The following is a 26,876-nucleotide window of genomic DNA, read 5'->3' as shown; positions in this document are numbered from 1 at the left end:
TAGTTTCAGACAGCGGGGGCTATTTTCCTGTTGAGGTTTGTGGGCTTCTCATCACGGTGGCTTCCCTTGTTGCAGAGCACAGGCTCTAGGCATGCAGGCTTCAGTGGTGGCTGCACATGGACTCAGTAGCTGTGGCTCTCAGACTTAGGTGCTCCAAGTCATGTGGGATCTTCCCGGACCAGGGATCGAACTGGTGTCCCCTGCATTGCCAGGTAGATTCTAAACCACTAGACCACCAGGGAAGCCCCCATGCTAAGTTTTATTTGTAAGTGAGCAAGTACCATTGTCACAGGCTCATAAAGCATGCTAACTAGGGACTCAGACCCTTCAGGAGTGAGGGCCAGGCTCAATCCCCCAAAGTGCAGAGACCAGCAGAACCACTAGCTGAAGCCAGGAGCAGAAGGGAGGGGCTGGGCTAGAATGAGTGGGTGTAGAGGAGAGAGCTGAGAGATATCAGCTGTGTCTCTAGAACTAATCCTCCTTTCCTAAGTTTACCCAGAAATTATGATCAAGCAGAATCCTGGGGAAGTTGTACTGGGATGAAGAGAACTTAATAGGAGAAGCCAGTAGATCTGAACAGCGCCAAAGTGGACTGTAGGATATTGTTGGTGCCCCACCCAGATTCTTTTGCAAACAGCACACCCATCCCCCATGTCCCCTCCTCTGGAGAACTGCCCAACACCTCTCCTCCTGGAAGAATTTGGCCAGTTGTGAAATTTACTTGGTGATACAATTTTGGCTCCAGAACTTTCTCTAGATCAAATGTGGTCAGTTGAGACCACATTCTTGCTCAGCTTTTTATCACCGATGTACCTTGATAACCCTATTCTTCTGAGAACATTTCCCCAGTCGCTTGATCCAGAATTTCCATCATGGACTACATCAAACTCAAAAGCTTCTGCACAGCAGAAGGACAAATTAACAAAATGAAAAAGCCTATGGAAAGGAAGGAAAAACTTTGAAAATCATATATCAACGGGGATTAATATCTAAAAATGTAAAGAACTTAGTGTAGACAATAAAAAATTAAATAAAGAGGAGAGGACTTCCCAGGCAGATATGAATGTGCCTGCCAGTGCAGGGGACTTGGGTTCATACCTAGTCCAGGAAGATTCCACATGCTGAGGAGCAACTACGCTCTCACAGCCATAAATCAATACTCACCATTTAAAAAATACAGTAAGAATCATCTCATCCAGGTGAGAAAATGAAGTTTCGAAGAGGTGATGTTACACAATGCCCCAAAGATAGAGACGATGCTGAAAGCTCACCTTCTTTGTACAGCAGTGCCGAATAAAATCTCACAAAGTTTTGGGTAAAGTAGAAAAGGAGCGCTTTATTGCTTTGCCAGGCAAAGGGGGACACAGTGGGTTCTGCCCTCAAAAACACCTGTCCCCCATTTGGGGAAGATAGTGAAACGTCTTATAACAATTGTCCAGAGAGGGCATGATCATCTCATAACATTCTTCTTTTTTTCTTTTATTTTTCATGATATTGTATTAGCCATACATAAATAGAGTCAACATTCTTCTGATGGGTTGGTGGGGAGGTAAGTAGGGGTTCATGGTCTCAAATCAGGTCCAACTGGTCAGGTGTCTACATGCTTGTGGGCAGCATACCATTGTTAACCATCAAATTCTCCCACCCAGAGGGGGTTTTGGTATCTGCAAAATAGCTCAAAGATATTGTGTGCATCCCTTGATGGGGAATCAGGCTCTTACTCCAAGGCTACTCTTACTTTTCTTGGCTTCTCCCTGGTTTTGCATCCCTGCCCTTCCCCAGTGAACAACTGCTTGAATCTGCCCATTAGAACTCAGGGAAGGCCATGGAGCCTGAATGAACGTAGTTTCCTATAATCAAAGAAATGCAGGAGGAGACTTCCCTCATGGTCCAGTGCTGGGACCACATGGTCCCAAGCAGGGGCCCGGGTTTGATCCCTTGTCAGGGAATAGATCCCACATGCTTCAACCCAGTGCAGCCAAATAAATAAATATTTTAAACAACAAAAAAGGGAGGACACAAAGACCTTGTGTCCAGGAGCCCCACAGGGCCCTGCACCGAGGTAAGGCCAGATCTCCACACTGAGTCTCATTCTAGATTTCAGTGGAAAAAAGAATCCCCTGGGTTACTCTTACAAATATAGATTCTTGATTCCCACTCAGACATTCCATAGGTTCTAAGGAGCCCCTAGTGGTAATGAACCCACCTCCCAGTGCAGGAGACTTAAGAGATGTGGATTTGATCCCTGGGTCGGGAAGATCCCCTGGAGGAAGGCACAGCAACCCACTCCAGTATTCTTGCCTGGAGAATCCCATGGACAGAGGAGTCCAGTAGGTTGCAGTCCATAGGGTCAAAAAGAGTTGGACACGATTGAAGCGACTTACCAAACATGCCCCAACCACTAATGCCGAAGAAGCTGAAGTTGACTGTTCTATAAACACCCCCAGGATTTTCTAGGAGTGACACCAAGAAAGAAAAAAAAAAAAAAAAAAACAGATGTAAAGATGTCCTTTCCATCATGGGGTATTGGAATGCAAAATAGGAAGTCAAAAGATATCTGGAGTAACAGGCAAGTTTGGCCTTGGAGTACAAAATGAAGCAGGGCAAAAGCTAACACACGTTTGTTGAGACAACACACTGGTCATAGCACACACAGTCTTTCAACAACACAAGAGGCAACTCTACACATGGACATCACCAGATGGTCAATACTGAAATCAGATCGAGTGTATTCTTCTCAGCCAAAAATGGAGAAGCTCTATACACTCAGTAAAACAAAGTCCTGGGGCTGACTGTGGCTCAGATCATTGGCTCCTTCTTGCAAAATTCAGGCTTAAATTAAAGAAACTAGGGGAAACCACTAGGCCATTCAGCTGTGACCTAAATCAAATCCCTTATGATGATACAGTGAAAGTGAAAGTCGCTCAAAGTATTCGACTCTTTGTCACCCCATAGTCTATCAGATCAGATCAGATCAGATCAGTCGCTCAGTCATGTCCGACTCTTTGTGACCCCATGAATCGCAGCACGCCAGGCCTCCCTGTCCATCACCAACTCCTGGAGTTCACTCAGACTCATGTCCATCGAGTCAGTGATGCCATCCAGCCATCTCGTCCTCTGTCGTCCCCTTTTCCTCCTGCCCCCAATCCCTCCCAGCATCAGAGTCTTTTCCAATGAGTCAACTCTTCGCATGAGGTGGCCAAAGTATTGGAGTTTCAGCTTTAGCATCATTCCTTCCAAAGTAATCCCAGGGCTGATCTCCTTCAGAATGGACTGGTTGGATCTCCTTGCAGTCCAAGGGACTCTCAAGAGTCTATACCGTCCAAGGAATAATACTGGAATGGTTAGTGTTTCTCTTCTCCAGGGATTTCTCAACCCAGGGATCGAACCCAGGTCTCCCAGATTGTGGGCAGATAGTTTACCAACTGAGCGTTCAGTGATTATACAGTGGAGGTGACGAATAGATTCAAGGAATTAGATCCGGTAGACAGACTGCCTGAAGAACTATGGACAGAGGTTTGTAACATTGTACAAGAGGCCGTGACCAAAACCATCCCAAAGGAAAAGAAATGCAAGAAAGCAAAATGCTTCTCTGAGGAGGCTTTACAAATAGCTGAGGAAAGAAAAGAGGTGAAAAGCAAGGAAGAAGAGAAGGAAAGATATACCCAACTGAGTGCTGAGTTCCAGAGAACAGTAAGAAGAGATAAGGAGGCCTTCTCAAATGAACAATGCAAAGAAATCAGAAAACAATAGAATGGGAAAGACTAGAGATCTCTTCAAGAAAACTGGAGAGATCAGGGGAACATTTCATGCAAAGATGGGCACGAGAAAGGACAGAAACAGTAAGGACCTAACAGAAGCAGAAGAGATAAAGACCAGGTGGCTAGAATATACAGACGAACTACAAAAAAGGTCTTAATATCCCGGGTAACCACGACGGTGTGGTCACTAACCTAGAGCCAGACATCCTGGAGCCTGAAGTCAAGTGGGCCTTAGGAAGCATGCCTATGAACAAAGCTAGCAGAGGCGACAGAATTCTAGCTGGAGCTATTTAACATCCTAAAAGATGATGCTGTTAAAGTGCTGTACTCAATATATCAGCAAATATGGAAAACTCAGCAGTGGCCCCAGGACTGGAAAGGGTCAGTTTTCATTCCCATCCCAAAGAAGGGCAGTGCCAAAGAATTTTCAGATTATAGCTCAATTGCAATCATTTCATGTGCTAGCAAAGTTATGCTCAAAATCCCTCAAGCTAGGCTTCAGCAGTATATGAACTAAGAACTTCCAGATGTATAAGCTGGGTTTAGAAAAGACAGAGGAACCAGAGATCCAATTGCCAACATTAGCTGGATCATAGAGAAAGCAAGGGAATTCCAGAAAAAAACATCTATTTCTGCTTCACTGATTACTGGAAAGCCTTTGACTGTGTGGATCACCGCAAACCATGGAAAATTCTTAGAGATGGGAATACCAGACCAACTTACCTGTTTCCTGAGCAACCTGTATGAGGCTCAATAAGGAACAACCGACTGGTTCAAATTTGGGAAAGGACCACAATAAGCCTATATACTGTTACTCTGTTTATGGAACTTTATGCAGAGTACATCATGCAAAATGCAGGGTGGATGACCCACAAGCTGGAATCAATGTTTCCAGGAGAACTATCACAAACCTCAGAGAAGCAGATAATACCACCCTACTGGCAGAGAATGAAGAGGAACTAAAGAAACTCTTTGGAGAAGGCAATGGCACCCCACTCCAGTACTCTTGCCTGGAAAATCCCATGGACGAAGGAGCCTGCAAGGCTGCAGTCCGTGGGGTTGCTGAGGGCTGTACATGACTGAAGTGACTTTGCAGCAGCAGCAGCAAAGAGCCTCTTGATGAAGGTGAAAGAGGAGAGCAAAAAAGCTGGCTTAAAACTCAACATTCAAAACACTAAGATCATGGCATCCGTTCCCATCACTTGATGGCAAGTAGAAAGGGAAAAAGTGAGAGCAGTGACAGATTTTATCTTCTTGGGCTCCAAAATCACTGCAGAAGGTGACTGCAGCCATGAAATTAAAAGATGCTTGTTCCTTGGAGGAAAACTATGACAAATCTAGACAACATATTAAAAAGCGTAGACATCACTTTGTGACTAAAGTCCCTATAGTTAAAGCTATAGTTTTTCCAGTAAGTAAGCCTGTATACATGTAACAGCTGGACTGACCCTTGCTTCACCAAATCAAGTGGAATTCAGATCATTCTAATGGAAGAGAGAGCTTTAGGCAGCTGAGACCTAAGCCCTCAGGGCTTCCTAATTTCCTTGTATGACCAGTTAAGAGTTTAGGGGGCTGCCCTGGGCTTCCCAGATGGTGCTAGTGGTAAAGAACTCGCCTGCCAATGCAGGAGATATAAGAGATGTGGATTCCATCCTTGGGTGGGGAAGATCCCCTGGAGGAGGGCATGGCAACCCACTCCAGTATTCTTGCCTGCAAAATCCTATAGACAGAGGAGCCTGGTGGGCTACAGTCCATAGGGTCACAAAGGGTCTGACACGACTGAAGTGTCTTAGCACCCAGGCACTCTGGGCCTGGGGTGGGTAGAGGTAAGCACATTCCAGGAAGGGAAGGAAGGCAGGAGGCCTAGTAGCAGCTGCTGGAAGAATTACATGAGGATTCAGAGTTTTCCATGGAGCTCTGAAAGAAGAATATTTGGAAGAATTTGGAAGAATACAGTCTTGTGCAAGAGGCCACGGTCTTACAGAGCCTAGATTTTTGGAAGACTAAATCTCAAATGCTCATCGCTAAATGGACAAAAGCCTGAGGCTCCCAGCTCACTCTGGATTAGGTCAAGAATTTTGCATCATAGGTACCTAGCATGGGGCTTCCCTGGTGGCTCAGACAGTCAAGACCCGGCCTGGGAATCTGGAGACCTGAGTTTGATCCCTAGTTTGGGATTATCCCCCGGACGAGGAAACAGCAACCCACTCCAGTAGTCTTGACTGGAGAATCCCCACCAGCAGAGGAGCCTGGAGGGCTATAGTCCATTGGGTCTCAAAGACTTGGACACAACTGAGCAACTAAGCACAGCACAGCACAGCTGCCTAGGATAGGGATGGACACACAAGAGGTGCTTAATATCCATTTATTTGATGTAGCAGTGTGGTCCTCAACCAAATTTTACAGAAGATTTTTAAGATCATTTCTTTATAACTGTGTGGGGTTTCTTTGCAAAGGTAGTCCAGTCATTTGTCTGGTTCTATATTCAAATGGGTCAAAAAGGGAACTTCCTTGGTGGTTGAGTGGTTAAGGACCTGTCTGCCGATGCAGGGGACATGGGTTCACTCCCTGCCCCGGGAAGATCCCACATGCTGAAGGGCAACTAAGCCTGTGTGACCCAACCGCTGAAGCCCAGGAGCCCTAGAGCCTGTGCTCCACAACGAGAGAAGCCACCGCAATGAGAAACCAGAGGACCACGAGGAAGAGTGGTCCAACTCGGGAAAACCCACATGCAGCAACAAAGAGCCAGCACGGTCAGAAAGAAACTCACCACACGGACGATTCAAATGCCTTTAAAAAAGAGAGAAACTTTTGCAATGTTCAAAGCCCCTGCTGCAGGAACGCACTTAAAGCATCCATCCCAGCTCCCAATCAGGAGGGGGCATGCGTGTGTGCTGATTTGCTTCAGTCCATGCTAAATTGTTACAGTAGAGGCCGACTCTGTGACCCTATGGACTGCAGGCCACCAGGCTCCTCTGTCCATGGGATTCTCCAGGCAAAAATACTGGAGTGGATGGCCCTGCCCTCCTCCATGGAATTTTCCCCACCCAGAGATGGAACCTGAGTGCCCTCTATCTCCTGCATTGGCAGGTGGGTTCTTTACCACTAGTGCCATCTGGGAAGCCCCATTAGAAGGGCACAACTCTAAAAAGAAATGTGATCGTATATATGTGATAAATTGGAGAGGTCTGGGAAACGTGTATACTGGCAACACCCACTGACAGTAGAAACTCAGCTAGTGTTGCCATCAGACCCTCCAGGGACACTGGACAATGAGCTCTACTGAAGGGTTCTATGACCATTAGAAGCCACACCCATGGTTGGGTGTGTTACTTCCAGAACTTTCATCAACCAGACCCTGGCAACTTCTGTGGAGCCTTGTTTTCAGTGATTACTAATTGCAGGGGTGACTGTCAACCTCTTACAGGGGCATTTTCTATTCACTTGACCACCATGCTGCTGCTGCTGCTGCTAAGTGGCTTCAGTCGTGTCCGACTCTGTGGGACCCTATAAATGGCAGCCCACCAGGCTCCCCTGTCCCTTGGATTCTCCAGGCAAGAACACTGGAGTGGGTTGCCATTTCCTTATCCACTGCATGAAAGTGAAAAGTGAAAGTGTAGTTGCTCAGTACTGTCCAACTCTTCGCGACCCCATGGACTGCAGCCTACCAGGCTCCTCCATCCATGGGATTTTCCAGGCAAGAGTACTGGAGTGGGCTGCCATGCCCACCATATTTCAGTGTAAATCAATGTCCTCTCTGCTTTTTATAAAAAAATATTTATTCATTTGGCTGCTTTGGGTCTTAGTTGTGACATGCAGGCTCTTTCATTGCAATGCACGGGCTTCTCTCTAGCTAAAGCAAATGGGCTGAGGAGTTGGAGCAAGAACTTAGTTGCCCTGTGGCATGTGGGATCTTAGTTCCCCAATCCAGCCACTTCACGTGCATTGGAAGGCCAATTCTTAACCGATGGACCACCGGGGAAGGCCCTCCTCTCTGCTTTCTGAATAGTGTCCCATGTGACCAACAAAAGAGCTGCCCCAGTGCATGTCTTATAGAGGGCGCTTGCCCAGATAATCCTCTACGTGACAGCTGTCCCTTCACTAGGAGCCACAGAAAGCTGTGTCTGTTATTAGGGCTATTTAAAGGCATTGCCAGGGAGTGCTAGTGGTCAAGAATCCGAATACCAATGCAGAGGATGTAAGAGATGTGGATTTGATCCCTGGGTCACGAAGATCCCCTGGCGGAGGACATGGCAACCCATTCCACTGTTCTTGCCTGGAGAATCCCATGGACAGAGGAGCCTGGCGGGCTACAGTCCATAGGGTTGCAAAGACTCGGACATGACTGAACTGACTTAGCACACACTCACAGGCATTCTAGTTCTTTTCCTTCCAGGCAGAAAGTAGAAAGAGGTCCTGACTCTGCCCACTTTGAAATTAGGGGAGGCTATGGATTAGTCAATACTATGTGAACACAACTGTCCTGAGTCACTTCTGGGCAGAAGCTATAGAAGCCAGGCCATGTTTCACCAAGTCCTTCTCTCTCTATTCATCAGTGATTGGATGGTGATTATGGAAGCTCATATCCAGATGGAGCCTCTTCGCCTGGCCTTAATCCCTGGGTAACTAGAATGGGCAGATCTCTCCCCACTGACCAACCCTAGACACACAACATGAGCCCGAATCAGACCTTAGTTGCTGTAAGCCACCCAAACTTGGGTGTTCTTTGTTACTGCAGCATAACTTCACCTGCTCTGACTGATACAGAAGCTATGACCTTCTACACAAATGCAGCAAAGATTTGGATCTTCCGGAAGAGTACCCACTGCTGAAAAGGAACCTCAAGATCAATGGGCTGCTCCCACTCCTGAATTCAGTGAGCTCAGTCCAAGGTTGTGGATAGTTCTGAGAGCCAGCAGGAGCCCTCCATCCCTTTCCAGTAGCTTCCCCCCTGGAGACTGAATGGTGCTCCTCTTTCTGAATGTGGTCTGCAGCCCCAGCCCCTCATATAGGAAACCACTACCACCGAGGGCCATGAACCATCTTTCTGATGGTTCTCAGACAAAATGTGTAAATAAGGTGGACAGAAGACAGAAATTTTTTGTGCAAATGAAAAGGGACTTGTGGATGCTGTAAACCCGGAGTTCACTTATGGCTGAGAAGGTCTGACTGTTGTTTTTATATTTTAATGTCAACGTGGCAAGATTATAGTATTTGCAACTCATATTTTAAGTAGACCTCCTCAGTCGTTTCAGTCGTGTCCAACTCCTTGCGACCATATGGACTGTAGCCTGCCAGGCTCCTCAGTCCTTGGGACTGTCTAGACAGGAATACTGGAGTGGGTTGTCATGCCCTCCTCCAGCAGATCTTCCCCAACCAGGGGTTGAACTCCTGTCTCCTGCATTACAGGCAGATTCTTTACCTCTGAGCCACTGGGGAAACCTGTTTTAAGTATATACAAATAATGTCTGCTCATGGTAAAACTGTCAATCTGCAGAGTAGGTTATAAAGTGAAAAGCAAAAGTTCTCCTCTTTCTCTGTATGCAGTCACACTCAGCCATCTCTCTATCTAGCCAGCGAGGAGTGCAGGCACACCATCCAGCCCTGAGGTGCTCTCTAGAGAGTGAGAAATGGCCTTGACCTTCAGTAGGCTTATGTCCGGGTCTCAGTTAATGAGGTGGGGCCAGTAGTGCTTCTGCTAGGACTGAAGCAAGCTGGATGGGTACTGTGTGGACCTAGTGAGTACTTGTCTCATCCCAAAGGGGCAGCCACAGTTCTGCACCAGCTGTTTCTTGTTCAAGGAAACAAAGAATGCAGACTCAGTGTTGCTGGATTCCAAGTGAAAGAAATGTGTGGTTGTTCTGCCAAACTTAACACACAGAGGATGGACATGATCAACTGGCAGATGCTATAGTTCTGAAGGTGGGCTCTGAGGCCTTGGGAATCCTAGCTTTTTTATAAAAAATTATTTTATGATACTAATTATTTTTCTTTATAATTTAATATTCCTTTCTAAACTTTATTCATTTATTGATGTATTATATATTTTTGGCTGTGCTGGGTCTTTATTGCTGCACGCGGGCTTTCCCCACTTGTGGCGCAGGGTACTCTTTGTTGGGGTGTGCAGGCTTCTTGTTGGCGTAGCTTCTTTTGGTAGGGTGCACAGGCCCTAGGTCCTGGGCTCGGTAGTTGTGGCGCTCGGGCTTTGTTTCTCTGCATTATGTGGGATCTTCTCCGATCAGGGTTCAAACCCGGATCTCTTGCATTAGCAGGCGAATTCTTTACCCCTAGACAGACCCCCAGAGAAGCTCTGAATCCTAGCTTTATCACTCAGTCATTCCCAGTTTCCTCGTCTATAAAATGAGATTGTAACAGGATTCTTAGGAGGATCAAATGAGATACTGAAAGCACATAAGAGACAAGACTTCATAAAGCTTATATCTAGGGGAAGAGTCAAATGAATCTCTTCTGGGAATGACACACATGACGGCTTCCTTGGGACACAAACCTGAAAGATGAAGTTAACTGGGTGCAGCGGTGGGAAGGGTGGAAGGAAAGAGCCTAATCGGTAGAGGGACTAGCTCCAGAAAAATCCCTGGGGAATCATGTAGCCAAACTAAAGCAGTGAGGCGGAAGAGGAAACAATCTTCCGGGAGTCAAGGCTTTCCTAAATACACTGTGAGCTAGTAGGAGCCTGAGGCCAGTCCCTGAAAATTCAGGACTTCACATCTCACCAGCCAGCTTGCGTTCAATTCCCTGCCAGAAAACCACACTCACCAAATCTTCCGCAGGGCCCTCGAACCACAGGGGTCGAAAGTGAATAGTTTTTCAGGCAGAGGAGGAAGATTAAGAAGGCAGCTAAGAAGGTACAGTGGTAGGAAGCAGACCCATTTGCCTTGGCAGCTGAGGTGTCTAGCGCGGAGGGGGAGAAGGCCCGGAGAGGGCGCGGGGGTGCCTCCAAGACTGGTTGGGCAGTTGGCAGCGCCAACAACTTCAGATTGAGGAATCTAGGCAGCTTGTTGGCCCTCAGTCAAACGAAGAATGGGCGCCCCCTAGCAGCAGTAATCGGTAGTGGACACGGAAGGATCCAGATGAGGGGCCCGGGCAGAGGGGGTGCGGCTCAAGATAGGGTAGACAGCCGGGCATAGTTTTCTTCTCACAGGAGCTAACTCCTTCCGGCATGATGGACACCTGGGATCCCAAAACAGCTGGGCTGGAAGGGCCCTCGAGAAAGGAACTGCCAACACGTGCCCTGTGTCAGGCCCTGAAGGTGGGCATTTTCGTGAACATTGTCATAACACTCTGCTTCGAGGTAGGTATCGTTATCCCCATTTTTCAGATGAGAAAAATCGAGGTTTGGTGACTTCCCAAGGAGGGGTGGGGATGTTGTATGGCTCCAGAGCCTTTTCCCTGGAGCTCTCCCGACTTGGAAGCTACCGATTCTCTGAGGTTTGGGGGAACAAGCATCAGGTGTCAGGTGCCGAAGCTTTCCAAGGGACAACAGCGTGACAATACTCTCGGCAAGAACCACGCCTCCCTTGTCCCCACACACTGATTACTGTTGCTTTCCTTTAAGAGCCTTCCCCTGAAAGATGAAGTCCTCGCCACACGGGGAGGCAGAATAGATTCCTGGATCTCTCGGACGTCTTTTCTCCCTCACCCTCATTGATCCCCACTGGCGACAGAAATTCTTCCCCTCCACTAGCGAGTGAAGGCACGAGACTACATTTCCCTGGAGGTCGTCAGAAGCGGGTGGCGAGGAGAGAAGGAAACAGACTCTCCGTTTCTGTCTGCTCTCAATTTGGACTGTTGGCGGTGATGCACATTTCAACAGCCCATGTCCTTTCTCTGTTGAGCAAAGGAAGGGACTACGTCGCCCAGCAGGCACTGGCGCGGAGGATGTGCTAGGCTGCCATCTTTATTGTAGTCCTTTCCCCTGTTTCCACAAGGAGTAGCCTTAGCGAATGAACTACAAGTTCCAGGTCACCGTTGCCCCTTTCCTCCAGTGGTCATCTTTGCTGGTAGACCCCGCCCCTTTCCCCCTTCCATTGTCTGGTCAAGATAATAAAAGGGAGCCGGGAAGACTGCAACTCCCGTCAAGCTTTGCGCCAACAGGAGGGTAATTTCGATATTACTGGCGAGCGAGGTGACAAGGTGGTATAGTGAGGCAACCGCGAGAAGCTAGGTTGCCTGCCATTTTTATGGTAGTCTCCTTATCCTCTTGATCCTACCATTCTTAAAGAACTCTAGAACGCTTAGTTCAGTTCAGTCGCTCAGTCGTGTCCGACTCTGCGACCCCATGAATCGCAGCACGCCAGGCCTCCCTGTCCATCACCAACTCCCGGAGTTCACTCAGACTCACGTCCATCGAGTCAGTGATGCCATTCAGCCATCCCATCCTCTGTCGTCCCCTTCTCCTCCTGCCCCTAATCCCTCCCAGCATCAGAGTCTTTTCCAGTGAGTCAACTCTTCGCATGAGGTGGCCAAAGTACTGGAATTTCATCTTCAGCATTATTCCTTCCAAAGAACCCCATCGCACTTTGGAAGATGGACTACTAGTCAGGTATCCGTCCTTCTTCCGCCATCTTGTTTGTAGTCAACGTTCCCACGCCTCTACGCTCTGCAACCAGGAGCCTTGGGGCAACCGGACTATGAATCCCGGCATCCGCCACTCCCGGCTTTTCACGTCCTCCGCCTACTTGTTTGTAGTTCCCACGGACCCCAGCATCCCTTTGATCCCAGCGCCCAGCGCCCGCAGGACTACTACTTCCATCGTGCCCTGCGCATGTTAGTCCTGGAAAGAGGAGGAAGTGGGGGAAGGAGAGGGTAGGGGGCGCGGTTCCTCTGAGAGAAGGAGAGAGTAAAGAGGAGGAGGAGGAGGGGAGGAGGAGGAGGGGAGGAGGAGGAGGGGAGGAGGAGGAGGGGAGGAGGAGGAGGGGAGGAGGAGGAGGGGAGGAGGAGGAGGGGAGGAGGAGGAGGGGAGGAGGAGGAGGGGAGGAGGAGGAGGGGAGGGGGAGCAGGGAGGGGAGGGGAGGGGAGTGGCAAGGAGGAGAGGGTAGAGGGAAGAGAGGTGGAGGAGCTCAGGAGGGATGGGAGAGGCGGCCAGGGCCCGGGGCCGAAGCAGCGCGGGGCCGGGGACCAGGGTGGCTGAGGCAGGCCGATTTTCCCCTCACCCTTTTCCTGTCCCCTTCCAACCTTTCTTTCCACCCTCCAGCTTGAGGAAGGGAATTTTATTCAAATTTTATTTAAATCTCTATCTCCCGAGAGTCGCTTGCTGGGAGGAGGGGGAGAGGACGGGGGCGCGCGCAGGCTAGGTGCGGGGAGGGAGCGAGGCCCAGCAGCTCCCTTCACCCTTTCTGCTCGCCCCGTAGCAGTAGCGCAGGGGCTGGTTCAGGTGAGGGGAGCAGGTAACAGAAATCCCCGACCCTCCCCGGGAACCGGCGGAGGGCGGGGCTTGAGCCCCTGAAACAGTGCGGGGGTCCCAGGTCTACCCTGGGCATCGGGAAGGGGCAAGTTAAAGCGCCGGGGGCGCTGGGCAGAGGCGAGGAGGGGCGGGGTGGAAGGAGGTGAGCAGACACCCGAACTGAGTGGGGCCCAGGCAAAAGCTGTGCACCCTGCGCCCGAGGAGCCCCCGTTGGCCTGGGGGACTGAGGGACTGAGCCCCCCAGAGCAGGACCTCCCCCTGCAAGGGCCGCGCCGCAGCCCTTGGGAGGGCCTCGCCCCCGGCGCCCCCCATCTCCACTCGCCGCCGTCCCGGCCTCCGCCGGAGGGAGGGGCCGAGCGCCTTCGGGGGGCCGTGGACCCCGGCGTTCTGAGCGTTCCGCGCCGGCGCCGCCCGCCACACCCCCCCCCCCCCCCCCGCCCCCGCCGCCGATGGCCGCCGACCCGCCGGGAGTTGCTGAGAAGGGACAGATGGCTCCCGGGACACGTGTGAGGTGGGTTCCTGCAGCTCCTCCTCACCCCTAGACCTGGGCAGCTCCCAGTCCCATTCATCCTCAGCCCGGCCTCTCTACCTTGCCCGCCCCCAGCCTCACACTCTCTTAGCTCCAAACTCCTCATCTCCAGCCCTCTTTCCTGTTACCTCTCGACCCTGGGGAACTGGTCTTCCTTCCTAGACCTAACTTCCCCTTGCAGACCCCCATCCCCGCCTGCAGTTGCAGCCCTCCAAGGCCCCTCCCCTGGAGCGCTGGAGGGCTCCTTTCCCCGCTGTGGATGGGTTTGGAAAGGGGGAAGCTGGGGTAAGACTCTGGATATGAAGAGAGCCTCCCGGCCTGCTGAATCTGTGTGGGATCTTGGAGGATCTGGTTTGCCTGGGAAGAGAAGCCCAAGGGATTCCAGACAATTAGGAATGGAAAGCAGCTTGGGAAACTGGGAGGCGGGGGGCGGTGCACACGAGCCCATCTTGAGTTCTATGGAGATGTCAGGCTGGATTCTAGATTCCCAGGGAATCTGGGAGATTGCCCAGGTTGACCTGAGAAACCCATAAGGAGGCTGTGTTGGAGCAGAGGGAGCTCTGTGGGGAACAGAGTTGAAATTTGGGGCCACGGAGGGCTTCTGAAGCAGCATCTGAAAGAAGGTCTGTGAGCACTGGGAAGTTGGGCAGCCCGGTGGATCTTTAGGGGTTAGATTGGATGAGCAGGTTCCCATTGAAGGTGAGGAGGAAATCTAGGCTTTAGGGGAAGAGGAGTTGGGTGTTAGTAGCTTCTGAGAGAAAAGAGAGAGGCCTGGAGTTGGCAATCAGGAATCTGTGGGGATCTGGGAGGTGAATTTGGGGTGTTTCAGCTTGGGGAGAGCCGGGGATGGAGCACATTTGGAGAACAGGGGAAGAGTTGGGACCTGTCTGAGTTGTTCCACAGACAAGGAGCCCTGGTTGTCCTGGGAGCTTCACTGTGGGGATGTCGGTGGAAAGGCCCTTGTCCCTCTTGGTGTCGCTTCATCCTCCCTGGGTCAGGCGCGGGAGTCTGGAAGAAGTGTTAGAGTAGGAGTGAGGTCAGGAAGCTAGTTCTCAGGGCTCCCGGAGGAGCCAGGTGAGCTGCTTCAGGAAGAGGGTGACCTTGCCTAGAGGGAGGGGTGTTCCCCTGGCCACCCGCAGGAGGGGCACCTCCTTGTTCCTTGTCTCCCTGGGTAGGAAGGCAAGCTCTGGCTGCCTAGGAGTGGGGGAAAAGCTGCCAGGAGTCTCGCCGGCCAGGGTTCTGGTGGGCACCCCTGACCTAGCCACCCTCCACCCACAGCCCTCGGCGTTGCTGACGCCCCCAGTGTCGTCGAGAAGCAGGGGGCCGGGGCCCGGGGGCCGGGGGCCGGTGCGGGCGGACCCCGAACCCATTGCCACCGCTGCTGAGCCTCTCTGCGAACTGAGTGCAGGGACTGCTACTTCTGCCGAGACATGAATTCCGGGGGGCCCGGGCGCTTGAAGCAGTAGTGCCCCCTTCGGCAGTGCACTGCCTTGAATTCTGCCCCCGCTGCAGGGGGGCACCCTTCCCCACCTGACCTTAGCACCTATCTGGGTGCTGAGGGTGACTCCATCGAGGATCATGTAAAGTTGCCATAGATTCGCTCATGGGTTCACTGGCTGGTTCACATATCCACCAGACCCATTTCTGCCCTCAGCTTCAAGCTGGGGCCAATGTTAGGGTCCACAGAAGAATCCCTCCCACACCCTACCTTCAGGCCTTTCCCAACTTTCAAAGGCTAAGACCCACAGAAAGCTCGGTCCCCCTTGGACTCCCTCCCCAGAACGAAGAATGGGTCTTTGCCTTCTTTGGCCTCCTTTCCACCTGTGAGAGTGGTCTCGGATTTGAAGATGGTCTTACCCACTGTGTGACCTTGAGCAAATCACTGTAAACCTCAAGGTACCTTCTTCGTGAATGTTTCCTTTGTTGAGTTGTAAAGGTCAAACGGCATGGATAAGAAGGTACCTGCTGCCAGGCGCAGCACACAGTAGGTATCCAAGAACCATGGGGTTGTGCCGGCCTTCCTCATCCTTAGTGCTCCCCAGGGCTCCCAAGAGTGGGCCTTTCCCAGTAGCCTTGGGACCAGCTCGCAGTCCCCTCCCGGCCGTCTCCATCTCTCCCTATCTCTGTCAGCGTCTCTCGGTCCTCCGACTGTTTCCGTCTCTCTGTTTCCTTTGGACACTTCTCCGTCTTGTTTTCTCTCTGGGTCCTTCTTGTCTCCCTCTATGACCTCCCGTATCTGACATGTCCTTGCTTCCCCCGCGTTTCTCCACCGCTTGCGTCTGCCTCTCTGAGCATCTCTTTGTCTTCCCATCCCCTTTTCCTCTTGGCCCGCTGTAGCCTGTGCATATCTCCACCTCATCTCAAGGAAGAGCCACCTGTCACTCTGTTTGCCTCTGTCCTTCTCTCTGTCGTGTCCTGGCCAGTAGCATGCCTGTTGGCCCTGTGGTGGAAGGGCTACTCCAGACAAATTTCAGCCACCTTCACCCAGGGTCACTCCACCTGCTGCTCTCCCCGTCCCCCATCCCACCCCTTGTGGCCCTGGCCCCTCTCCCTGTGATGCCCTCCACCCCTTCCCCTCCCTCTGCCCTAATCCACACCTTGCCTTCTCCTCAAGTCAGGTTTATGGAGACAAAAAAAAAAAAAAAAATCTCACCCCTTTGAAGAGTTTTATTTACGAGAATAAATTAATTTTTTGTAAATAAAATGTTGAACAAGAACATTGAATTTCCCAGTATATACAGTTGTTGAAAATAGGGAAACACATTTAAGGAGAAAAAGATCCTGGGGTATGACCTGGTCCCCCCAGCCATCCGCAAAAGCCACACTATAAATAGGAGCTTCAGGAGAGCCCCAGGCCAGGGATGCCATCTGTCATCCCGAAGTGGATATGTCCTGAGCAAGAAACAGATGTGACTCGGGTCCTTAGCTTTTCAAGACTCACACATCCATTGAATAGGAGTAAGCACTGTAAGATGGGAAGTTGGAGCAGTGGACACAGTCAGAGAGGTAGTCTAGAGCAGGAAGTGACCTCCAGAAAAAAGGGAGGCCTGGTTGCTCAGAAAGTCCATATCTTCATACAGGAAGTGAGGTCGATAGAGACAAGAAGGCAGTCCCTGGACCTCCCCTAAATGACAGGAAGGGGACCAACTGTACTCCCTCTGTAGAGTGGGAAGTGAAAGTGAAAAGCGTTCATCATTCAGTCACATCCGACTCTTTGTGACCCCATGGACTATAAGTGAAGCCTCTTCAAAGAGGTATTATTTCTTTCCACCCAGGAAGTGAGCCACCAGTACTGCTGGAATGGGATTTCATGAGATGCTGTCCATGGAGTCCCACCCAGATCTGGAAGGGAGGCCACAGGACCTGAGCAGGGAGGCACAGGCATAAGGACAGAGGCCTGGTCCCCAGGAAATGTTCCCAGATACGTGGTACACAAGCCCTGCTAGACAACATGTGTCTCCTTTCTAGCCAAGAAGCAAGGCAGAAAAAAAATCCCTGGTGAGAAAAAAAAAAAACAGGAAAGAATCAGCTGTGAAAGGGAAAGGGTTGCAGCCCTAACAGGAAGTCCCACCTCCTCTATTGAGAGTATTTGGCCTTGAGCTCACCCAAGAAAGTCACAGCTCGGTCTGTCCAAAAGCTGTAGTCCCGGATTATTACATACCCTCGACACTTCATCTGGAAGGCCCTGTCCCCTAAGGGGACAGTACCGAGGCGGGTGTTTGCTGGGGGCGGGGGGTGGTGGGCAGGCCCAGGGCAGTCATGATACCATCCAAGTTGCCCGCTAGGCCTTTGGCCTTGAGTCTTGCTTCCCAAAGCTGATCCTCCACGATGGAATTGCCATAGCTGAGGTCATGCTGGTCAACCATCGCAAGCCAGAGGTGCTGGCTGAAGGACCGGAAGGCCTCCTGGGTGAGGCTCAGACGTACTTCATCTTCCAGGGCATGCCAGATCTCGAAGGGCATGTGGTTTGGAGGCAGAGTTCTGAGTGAGAGTTCAGAGATTGAGAAGTCAGGATCACTAAAGGGACTGCCTTGGTGCTGGAGCTGCATGAGAGACAGAGACAGATGAGAGTGAGGGGACCAAACGCTGCCCTAGGGTGCCCCTGAATTCACATCTGCCTTCCACGAGACTGGCCTCTTCCTAGGGGGAGTCGCCATTCCCTGCCTCGGGGAGTTGATGAAATGTTCTAGCACAGATTCCAGTTCTCTTAGGCTTCAACTCAGCCTCCTCCACATACAACTTGTGTGACTTTGAATCACAGCTTCAGTAATTCCCACATGGCGCTGTAATGGTGAAGATGATAAGATGTAATAGACATAAAGCGCTTAACACTTGGCATATGACTAGGGTGTTAATATCATTCACTAGTGACATCTTTGTATTAATATCATGAACACTATGGTGATGTTACTTATTACCGTATTTGCAAGCTAAATATATTATTGACAATATGGTTAAAGCCGTATTTCCTTTTTATTCACATTCTTCAGGGCTTAATATTTGTTCACTTGTAAATAATCATTAATATGCAATTATTAATATTGGATTAAATTATAATATTATTCAGTTAATGCCTTCTCCATTAAATTTCTCACCTCCACAAACCTAGACCCACAGAATTTTAGTGCACACTGATAAATTCTGTACTTGATAGATCACCTGGTCCTACATCCCCATTTTACAAATGGGGAAACTCAGAGTCCTCAAAGCTACCCAGAGGTTAGTGGCAGATATGAGACTAGAAAATAGAGGCAGGAACTTCCCTGGTGGTTCAGTGGTTAAGAATCTGCCTGCCAAAGCAGGGGACGTGCTTTGATCCCTGCTCCAGAAAGATCCCCCGTGCCCTGGGGCCACTAAGCCTGGGGACCACAACTCCTGAGCCCTGACTCCTAGAGCCCGTGCTTCGTGACAGTAGAAGCCACCACAATGAGAAGCCCAAGTACCGCAAAGCAGAGGAGCCCCCGCTCATGACAATTACAGAAAGCCTATGACAGCCACAAGGACCCAGGACAGCCCCAGAGAAAGAAACTAGGTTTTACAGAAGAAAACAAGAAACTAGGTTCGGTAACGTCACGTGGACCTAGAATATAGTACAGTGGAAGAGCCACAAATTCCAGGGCCTGCAGGGGCCACGTGGGTCCCGTCACCTGGAGAAGCAGCAGGTGGGGTGCGGCTGCGGCACAGTGACTGGAGGCCAACAGGACCCCTGTGCCTGTTTCTGACAGGTTTTCAGGTTCAAAATTTGAATAAGCATCGCACGGCCTAAACAAGACATCTGTGGATGAGACCCAGCCAGCAGGCTGCTGCTTTGAACTTCCAGACAGTTTTGTGACCTCAGGTAAATTATTCACCCTCTAGAGCTCAGATTCTGGCCTTTCCCTCATGGTCCAGTGGTTAAGACTCTGCCCTGCAATGCAGGGGGTGTGGGTTCAATCCCTGGTTGAAGAGCTAAGATCTCACATGCCTCCCAGCCAAAAAAATCAAAGGATAAAACAGAAGCAGTATGGTAACAAACTCAGTAAGGACTTTACAAATGGCCCACATCAAAAAATCAGAAAGAGGCCTTCCCTGGTGGCTCAGTGGATAAGAATCCTCCTACACAACGCAGGAGACACGGGTTCCTGATCCAGGAAGATGCCACATGTCCTAGATCAATTAAGCCCGTGCGCCACAACTACTGAGCCTGTGCTCTAGAGCCAGGGAGTGGCAACTACTGAGCCCACATGCCCGAAGTACTGAAGCTTTGCAAGCCCTAGAGCCTGTGCTCAGCAACGAAGGAAGCCGCCGCAATGAGAAGCCTGCACACCACAACTAGAGAGGAGCCGCCACCCGGGAAAACTAGAGAAGCGTTCAGTGCTGAGTCACTCCGTTCGTGTCTGACTCTCTTCGACCCCATGAACCATGGCCCGCCAGGCTCCTCTGTCCATGGGATTCTCCAGGCAAGAATACTGGAGTGGGCTGCCATTTCCTTTTCTTTTTTTTCTTTTTTTTTTAACATCTTCAGGATGTTTTATTTTTCATTTTTGATTTTAACTACATTTTATTTTCAACCAGGTCAAAGGACAATTTAGAAAATTTCCTATCCTAAACACATAGCAAAGGAAGACTAGAAAGGTTCCTGATGCCATTGTTTTGAAGTTAGCCTATCAGTCACTGTGACTGAAACATAACCCTGATGGCCTGCACAAGCGTAATAAAATGCTTCCCACTATAGGATGTAATAGAGTCTCAGTTCAGTTCAGTTCAGTCACTCGGTTGTGTACAAGTGAGTGAAGTCGCTCAGTCCTGTCCGACTCTTTGCGACCCCATGGACTGTAGCGTAACAGGCTCCTCTGTCCATGGGATTTTCCAGGCAAGAGTACTGGAATAGGTTGGCATTTCCTTCTCCAAAACTAGAGGTGAGCCGAACTAACAAAGATCCAGCACAGCCAAAAATAAATACAATGATAAAAATATAAAAAAGTTTTTAAAAATCTAAAAAAGCCCCCTCAGTTCTCTTATCTGTAAAAATGGGTCATAATTCTGCCTCTTAGAGCTATCTGAGGAGCCAGTAAGATAATGAGGCTGAATCTCCCAGCATGGCGTAGGCTCACGAACACAAGGGCAGAGGTGGTCTTGGACAGACTCATGAGCCTGTAAAAGACTTCCCCTAGGGGCTTCTGACAGTCCTGAGAGGTCAGCCAAGGCACGACCACCATCCCATTTGGCAGATGAGGAAGCTAAGACAGGGAGAGAAGGAATGACCTGCCCAAGGTCACCCAGCCATGAGTGACATCATTCCTGTGGGCGTGTCTCTAGCTGGCAGAGCCCCTGTACCCCAGGACCCATGGAGGAACCTCCTTCCAGCCTTGTTCTGCCTCCCTTCCCCAGGGCTGGGCCAGGAGGGTGACAGCCACCTCCCCTCACCCCCTGCTCATGCCTTGTCACTCACGTAAGTCTGCAGCAGGGTGGAAGTGTGCCTCTGCATGTCGAGCGCCAGGTTATAGGCTTGGTTGACAGACTCAGCTGTGGACATGGGGGCTCCCAAACTGAGAGGGGGCAGCAGCAGGGCCAGCAGGCAGAAGGGGGCTGGCAGGAAGAAATCAGAGGTCAGCACCAAGTCCCTGACCTCCCCTGCTGATTCACTCATTCATCATAACAGCCCCTCATATGGATACAGCCCTTGAGGCTTACAGCGGTCTTCTGTGTGCCACTCAGGGCAGAATCACCCTGTAAGCAGTTTATTTCTAGCCCAGAATATTCCCCTGGGACTTCTCCGATGGTCCAGTGACTAAAGACTCTGAGCTCCCAAGCAGGAGGCCCCGGGTTCAATCCCTGGTCAGGGAACTAATCCCACAGGCCACAACTGAGCATTTGCATGCCGCCATGACTAAGAACCAGCACAACCAAAGAAGATAAATGTTTATTTTTTTCTTTCTAAATGCAATTTTATATAAATAACTATTAAAAAGAAAGAAAAAAATCCCCCTGACCTCCAGACCCACGTATTCAACTTCCCACTTGACATTTTCCCTGGGGGTTAATGAGCATTTCAAATCAAAATAAACACTGCTCAGCTCTAGCTGCCCTATTCTCCTCCTTCCCTGGTCCTCCCCATCTCAGAAAAGTGCATGTCCATTCTTGCAAGTGCTCCCGTCAAAGTCACGGGGTCCTCCTGGATTCCTTATTCTCTCCTTCTTCCTATGTTCAACCCACACTAAATCCTGTGGCTCTGTCCTGAAAAGGTGGCCACAAGGTCTATGTGTTTTTGTGTTTGTTTCTGGTCATACTGTGAAGCTTGCAGGATCTCAACTCCCTGACCAGGGATTGAACCTGGGCAGTGAAAACCCAGAATCCTAAGCACCAGACCACCAGGGAACTCCCTGGGTCTGTGTTTCGGCATCCGAGCACTCGTGACAAGTTACCTAGACTCAGTGAAAGCTCACTGAGCTGTATACTTAGGACTTGTGCTCATCACCCAGTTCCTATCTGATATTTTCAATACAAAATTTTAAAGCATGGATTTCCCTGCTGGGTCAGCGGTAAAGTGTCCACCTGCCAATGCAGAAGACACATGCTTGATCCCTGGTCTGGGAAGATCCCACACACCATGGAGCAACCGTTAAGCCCTTCACAATACTGAGCCTGTGCCCTAGAGTCCAGAAGCCACAAGTACTGAAGCCTGTGTGCCTGGAGCCTGCAACAGGAGCAACCACTGCAATGAGAAGTCCACGCATCTCAGCTCAACAGTATCCCCCACTCACTGCAACTAGAGAAAGCTTGAGCACAGCAACAAAGACCCAGCACAGCCATAAAGAAGTAAAAGATGTATCTAGAAGCTATTTCTCTCCCCGCTGCTGTCTCTGCCTCCACCCTGTGCCACCTGGAAGCTCTTCAAGTCCAGCTAGATCCCTCCTTTGTCTAAAACTTCCCATGGCTCCCACCTAACACAGTGATTATGAAAGTCCTCACAGTGGGCTACAAGCCCTGGCCCCTCTTTTCCAAAGCATCCGCTACTCAGACTTTGCTCTTGCTGAGCCTTGCCAGCACCATCTTCCAAATCCACCCAGGGCTTCTCCTTCTGATTCTTCAGGGCTCAACTCAAAACCCCTATGGGGACATCCCTGGGGGACCAAGGCCTAAGACTCCGCACTGCCAATGCAGGGCACTCAGGTTCAATCCCTGGTCAGGGAACTAGATCCCACCTGCCCCGACTAAGCCCTGGTGTAGCCAAATTAAAAAAGAAAACAAAAAAAGTAAGATCACCAGCAGTGATGTAGTTGCGAGGCAGACCAGGATGGCTTCCTTAGCTTCCCTGTCTACATTCCTGAACTCCCAGAAGTTCAGAACTTAAGGGAAGGCCTTAGGTGAAGCCCTGTTCATTCATTCATTCAACAAACTTGGATCACTGTATTCAAATTCTGTCACATATGTATGGGTGCTCAGTCGTGTCCAACTCTTTGCGACCCCATGGACTGTAGCCCGCCAGGCTCCTCTGTCCATGGAAGTTTCCAGGCAAGAATATTGGAGTGGGTTGCCATTTCCTTCTCCAGGGGTTATTCCAACCCAGGGATCGAATCCATGTCTCATGTCTTCTGCATTGCCAGGGAGATTCTTTACCACTAGCGCTACCTGGGAAGTCACAGTGGCATGATAATTATGATCACATGGACTGTCTGTCTGCAGAAAAAAAATCTCATTTTTTGTCTGTTACTTCACTGCCATGTCCCCAGTGCTTGGGTTTCCCTGACAGCTCAGTGGTAAAGAATCTGTCTGCTAATGCGGGAAACCTGGGTCTGATCCCTGAGTAGGGAATTTCACCTGGAGAAAGAAATGGCAACCCACTCCAGTATTCTTCTCTGGGAATACCATGGACAGAGGGCCCTGGAGGGCTACAGTCCATGGGGTCCCAAAAGAGCTGGACACGACTTAGCAACTAAACAGCAACAATAACCCCAATACTTAGACTCCTGTGAGTGTGTGCTTAGTCACTTCAGTTGTGTCCAACTCTTGCCTATCCCGTGGACTGTAGCCCAGCAGGAGCCTCTGTTCATGAGATTCTCCAGGTAAGAATACTGGAGTGGCTTGCTATGCCCTCCTCCAGGGGATCTTTCCAATTCACAGATCAAACCCAGGTCTTGTTTCCCGCTTTGCAGGCAGGTTCTTTATCACTAGCGCCACCTGGGAAGCCCACTTAGACTACTGCTGCTGCTGCTGCTGCTAAGTCGCGTCAGTCCTGTCCGACTCTGTGTGACCCCAGAGACGGCAGCCCAACAGGCTCCTCTGTCCCTGGGATTCTCCTACATAACACCTAATAGGCAGTCCAGAAGTATGTCTTGAATGATGAATGAAGTCTTCTGTGTGTAAGGTTTTGGAGGTTCCCAGCAGATACAAGAGCAGCCAGGTACCTGAGTCAGATGGACCAGAGGGCACAGGCAGTACCCCCTCCCTCCTGGCCTTAGGACCCTGGCGCCCTGTCTCCCTCACTCACCCAACAGATGATAACCCATGGTCTCTCCTGGATCCTTCCTCTCTGCAGTCTCTCGGTGGTTCTGCGACACCTGTCCTCTTGTCCCTCAGGTGGCTTTATACTTGGGTCTGAGCCAAGTATATACTCGGGCCACCCATGAGTGAGGGAAATTCATACCTTGGGGTTGTGGGGGCAGGTACAGAAGCCCCTGAGGCAGGGGACAACTAGGGAAGGGGGCATTGAAGTGACACCCTAGTCCCCTACAGCCCCCCAAATCTTACTTTAATCCAGTTCCTGGGAGAAAGGGAGCCAGTCAGGAAGGGGATTATCGGGGGATGGGGGAGACAAGGAGGCCGCCCTGCTCCCTGGCAATCTGCACGTCCTGGGATCCAGTTTCCTGCGAGGAGGCGGCCCCCTGCTCTGACCGACCCAGGCATTGGGCCCTGGCTCTGGAGGAGTTTGGAAAAGGGACAGGGGGGTGGTGTGTAAGCAACATCACCCACACCCTTAGACCCGGGGGCTTGTGATCCCGCGCAGGGCCCTGTGGGGCTCCTTGTCTGAAGGCCTTTATGTCCTTCATTTCTTTTTTTTTTTGAAGAGCTTTTAATATTTTATTGATAATATAAATTTATTTATTTATTTTGTCTGTGCTGGATCTTTGTGGCTGTGTGCGCTTTTTCTCTAGTTGCGGCGAGTGGGGCTACTCTTCGTTGCAGGGCACAGGCCTCTCATTTTGGTGGCTTCTCTTGTTCCTCTAGAGCACGGGCTCTACAGTGAGGGCTCAGTAGTTGTGGCACACAAACTTAGTTGCTCTGAGTCGTGTGGGATCTTCCCAGATGAAGAAGTAAACCCGTGTCTCCCACATTGGCAGGTGGATTCTTTACCACTGAGCCACCAGGGAAGCACCCACCCACCATCCATTTCTTTGATATTGCAGGTAGCAGCCTTCATTCAGCCTCCATGATCTTCCCGGACTTGATATGGGCAGCTGTTAATTAGCTGTTAATTAAGGACGGGAGGGATTGCAAAACCAGGGAGAAATAAAATCAAGAGCAGCCTTGCTGCAAGGTGCTCATTCCTGAACATGAGATACACAAGAATATCTTTGAGGCATTTGTCAGGTACAGAAAACCCCTCTGGGTGGGAGAAATTTTTGTATGCTTCCCTCAAACATGTAGACCCCTGACCGGTTGGACCTGAAGGTTGAATACGTTAATTTCTACCTGATACCACCGAACATCAGGAAAATGTTCACGAGCTGATCCCATCCTCTTTTACTAGAAAACTTCTCAGTATCTTCCCCAGGGGGGACATGGTTATGAGAGCATAAGCCCGCTGTATCCCCCTTTGCCTGGGAAAGCAATAAAGCTCTCCTTTGGGAAAGCAATAAAGCTCTCCTTTTCGACTTCAGCCCCATCTTTGTCCCTGAGGTTTGATCTGGCACCAGTGTCCAGAGAAGCTGAGCTTTGGGCATCACCATGTACATGTCTTGGGCTTCCCTGGTGGCTCAGATGGTAAAGAATCTGCCTGCAATGTAGGAGACTCAGGTTCGATCCCTGGGTGGGGAAGATCCCCTGGAGAAGAGAATGGCTACCCACTCCAGTATTCTTGCCTGGAAATTCCAAGGACAGAGGAGCCTGATGGGTGACAGTCCATGGGATCTCAGAGTCAGACATGACCGAGTGACTAACACTATACTGTACTCTATGCACAGGTTGGCACGTGGACCCACACCAGATGTGTGTATTCACTTTCATACGTTTTTACAGTCAAGGAAGTACTGACTCTAGCCATGTGCTTGTCCCTGTTCCAGATAGAGTGGATAGAGCAGGGAACAAGTCAGACACAAATCCCTGCCTTTGTGGAGCTGACACCCTAGTGGACATGCCCACTACTGTGTTACAGCACACACCCTGCCAGGGAGTGTCAAACACAGGAGTGCACATGCGTCCGTGCTTATGAACACACAGTCATGTCCAGAGCCCCCACCATAAGGCAGAGCTACATCTGTTCCTTCATTCTCCCATGTAGACCTTTAGTCAGCAGCTGTCGGTGGAGCCCCTCTTCTGAGTTGGCACTGGGGTGAATATAAGGGCCACACAGTCCAGTGGTCCCCCAACAACCAACATGTGAGCTCATAAAAAAAAATTTCCTAAAGCGACAAGGGGCTGAGAGGAAGCCAAAACAGGTTGATGTGATTAACTGAGGGTAGAGGAGATTTAGATTAAAAAACTGAGGTCCAGAGAGGGGCAGCTACTTACCTGGAGTCACATAGCAAGGCCAGGACAGATCGTAGGCTCCTACCCCACCAGTTTGGGACTGACTTTAGGGTGTCCCCAATCTTAACTGTGAGCTGCCTTGAGTGAAGAGATAAGTTCTGAGGTGGGAGATCCTAAATTGGGTCTCAGCCTGGGCCCTGTCAAGGCTGCCAGGGAGGGCCTGTGTTGGGCAGGCTGTGATGTCAGAGGATTAGACTAGGCCCATTGAGTGGGTGCACTGGGGCGTGGGCCAGGCCAAGTAGTGGAGGAGGAGGAGGAAGAAGAAGAGGAGGACAGGAGGGGAGGAGGGAGCCAGACTCACGGTCTTGTGCTGTTCACATGTGAGCAGCATACCTTTGGCCGAGCCTCACCCCAGAGGGCAGGCTCACCCTGACCCAACCCCAACATCTCCTCCTCCTCTTGGGACTTCATTTCTCTCTAGACCCTTCAGGGGCCCTTCACAACTGAAGCAATCCACCCCTATCCCAGGCCCAGTTCCATTTTTCCAAGGCATTTGTCTTGGCAGATGTCAGAAGCTCTGCCGCCTCATCCTGCCCTGCCTCATAGCCCACATATCTCCATCTCTGTTTCAGCCTCACCGGAAGATGATGCTTGGGAAATTCTAGCAATTTCAGAGTCCGCAGTCCCTGAGTGGGGAAGATCCCCTTCAGGAGGGCATGGCAACCCGTCCCAGTATTCTTGCCTGGAGAACTCCGTGGACAGTGGAGCCGGGAGGGCTACAGTCCATGAGGTCACAAAGAGTCTGATATGACTGAGCGACTAGCACTCTCTTTTCTTTCCCACTTGGGTAAAAATCCTCCCTTTGTCCATCTCTAGCTTAGGCAAGTTACTTAAACCTCTCTGAGCCTGAGTTTGTTTCCTCATCTGAAGACAAGAAAAATTGTCTTGGCGTCTTAGGGTCTCACTGACTTCACCCACCAAGTGCCCCGACCTC

General features: G+C 50.5%; 1 long non-coding RNA gene and 1 pseudogene across 2 annotated transcripts; one reads left to right on the top strand and one right to left on the bottom strand.

Annotated features, from left to right (window-relative positions):
* The first annotated feature begins 10,436 nt into the window (after positions 1-10,436).
* Positions 10,437-11,873, top strand: LOC147345105 (uncharacterized). Its single transcript, XR_015154551.1, has 3 exons — positions 10,437-10,627; positions 10,924-11,073; positions 11,338-11,873. It is a non-coding gene; the product is annotated as an uncharacterized LOC147345105 (long non-coding RNA).
* Positions 11,874-17,257: 5,384 nt separating this feature from the next.
* LOC147345104 (cardiotrophin-2-like) lies at positions 17,258-23,820 on the bottom strand (annotated as a pseudogene). Its single transcript, XR_015154546.1, has 3 exons — positions 23,685-23,820; positions 20,646-20,782; positions 17,258-17,757 (listed from the first exon to the last, which is right to left on the bottom strand). The product of XR_015154546.1 is annotated as a cardiotrophin-2-like (transcript).
* Between the last annotated feature and the right edge of the window lie 3,056 nt (positions 23,821-26,876).

This window comes from Bos grunniens, chromosome 25 (genome assembly GCF_055505025.1).
Source record: "Bos grunniens cultivar Pamir isolate PY7600 chromosome 25, Bosgru_T2T1.0, whole genome shotgun sequence".
NCBI classification, from domain to species: Eukaryota; Metazoa; Chordata; class Mammalia; order Artiodactyla; family Bovidae; genus Bos; species Bos grunniens.
Note: the sequence above shows the minus strand (reverse complement) of the source record. Positions and strands in the feature narration are given on the sequence as shown.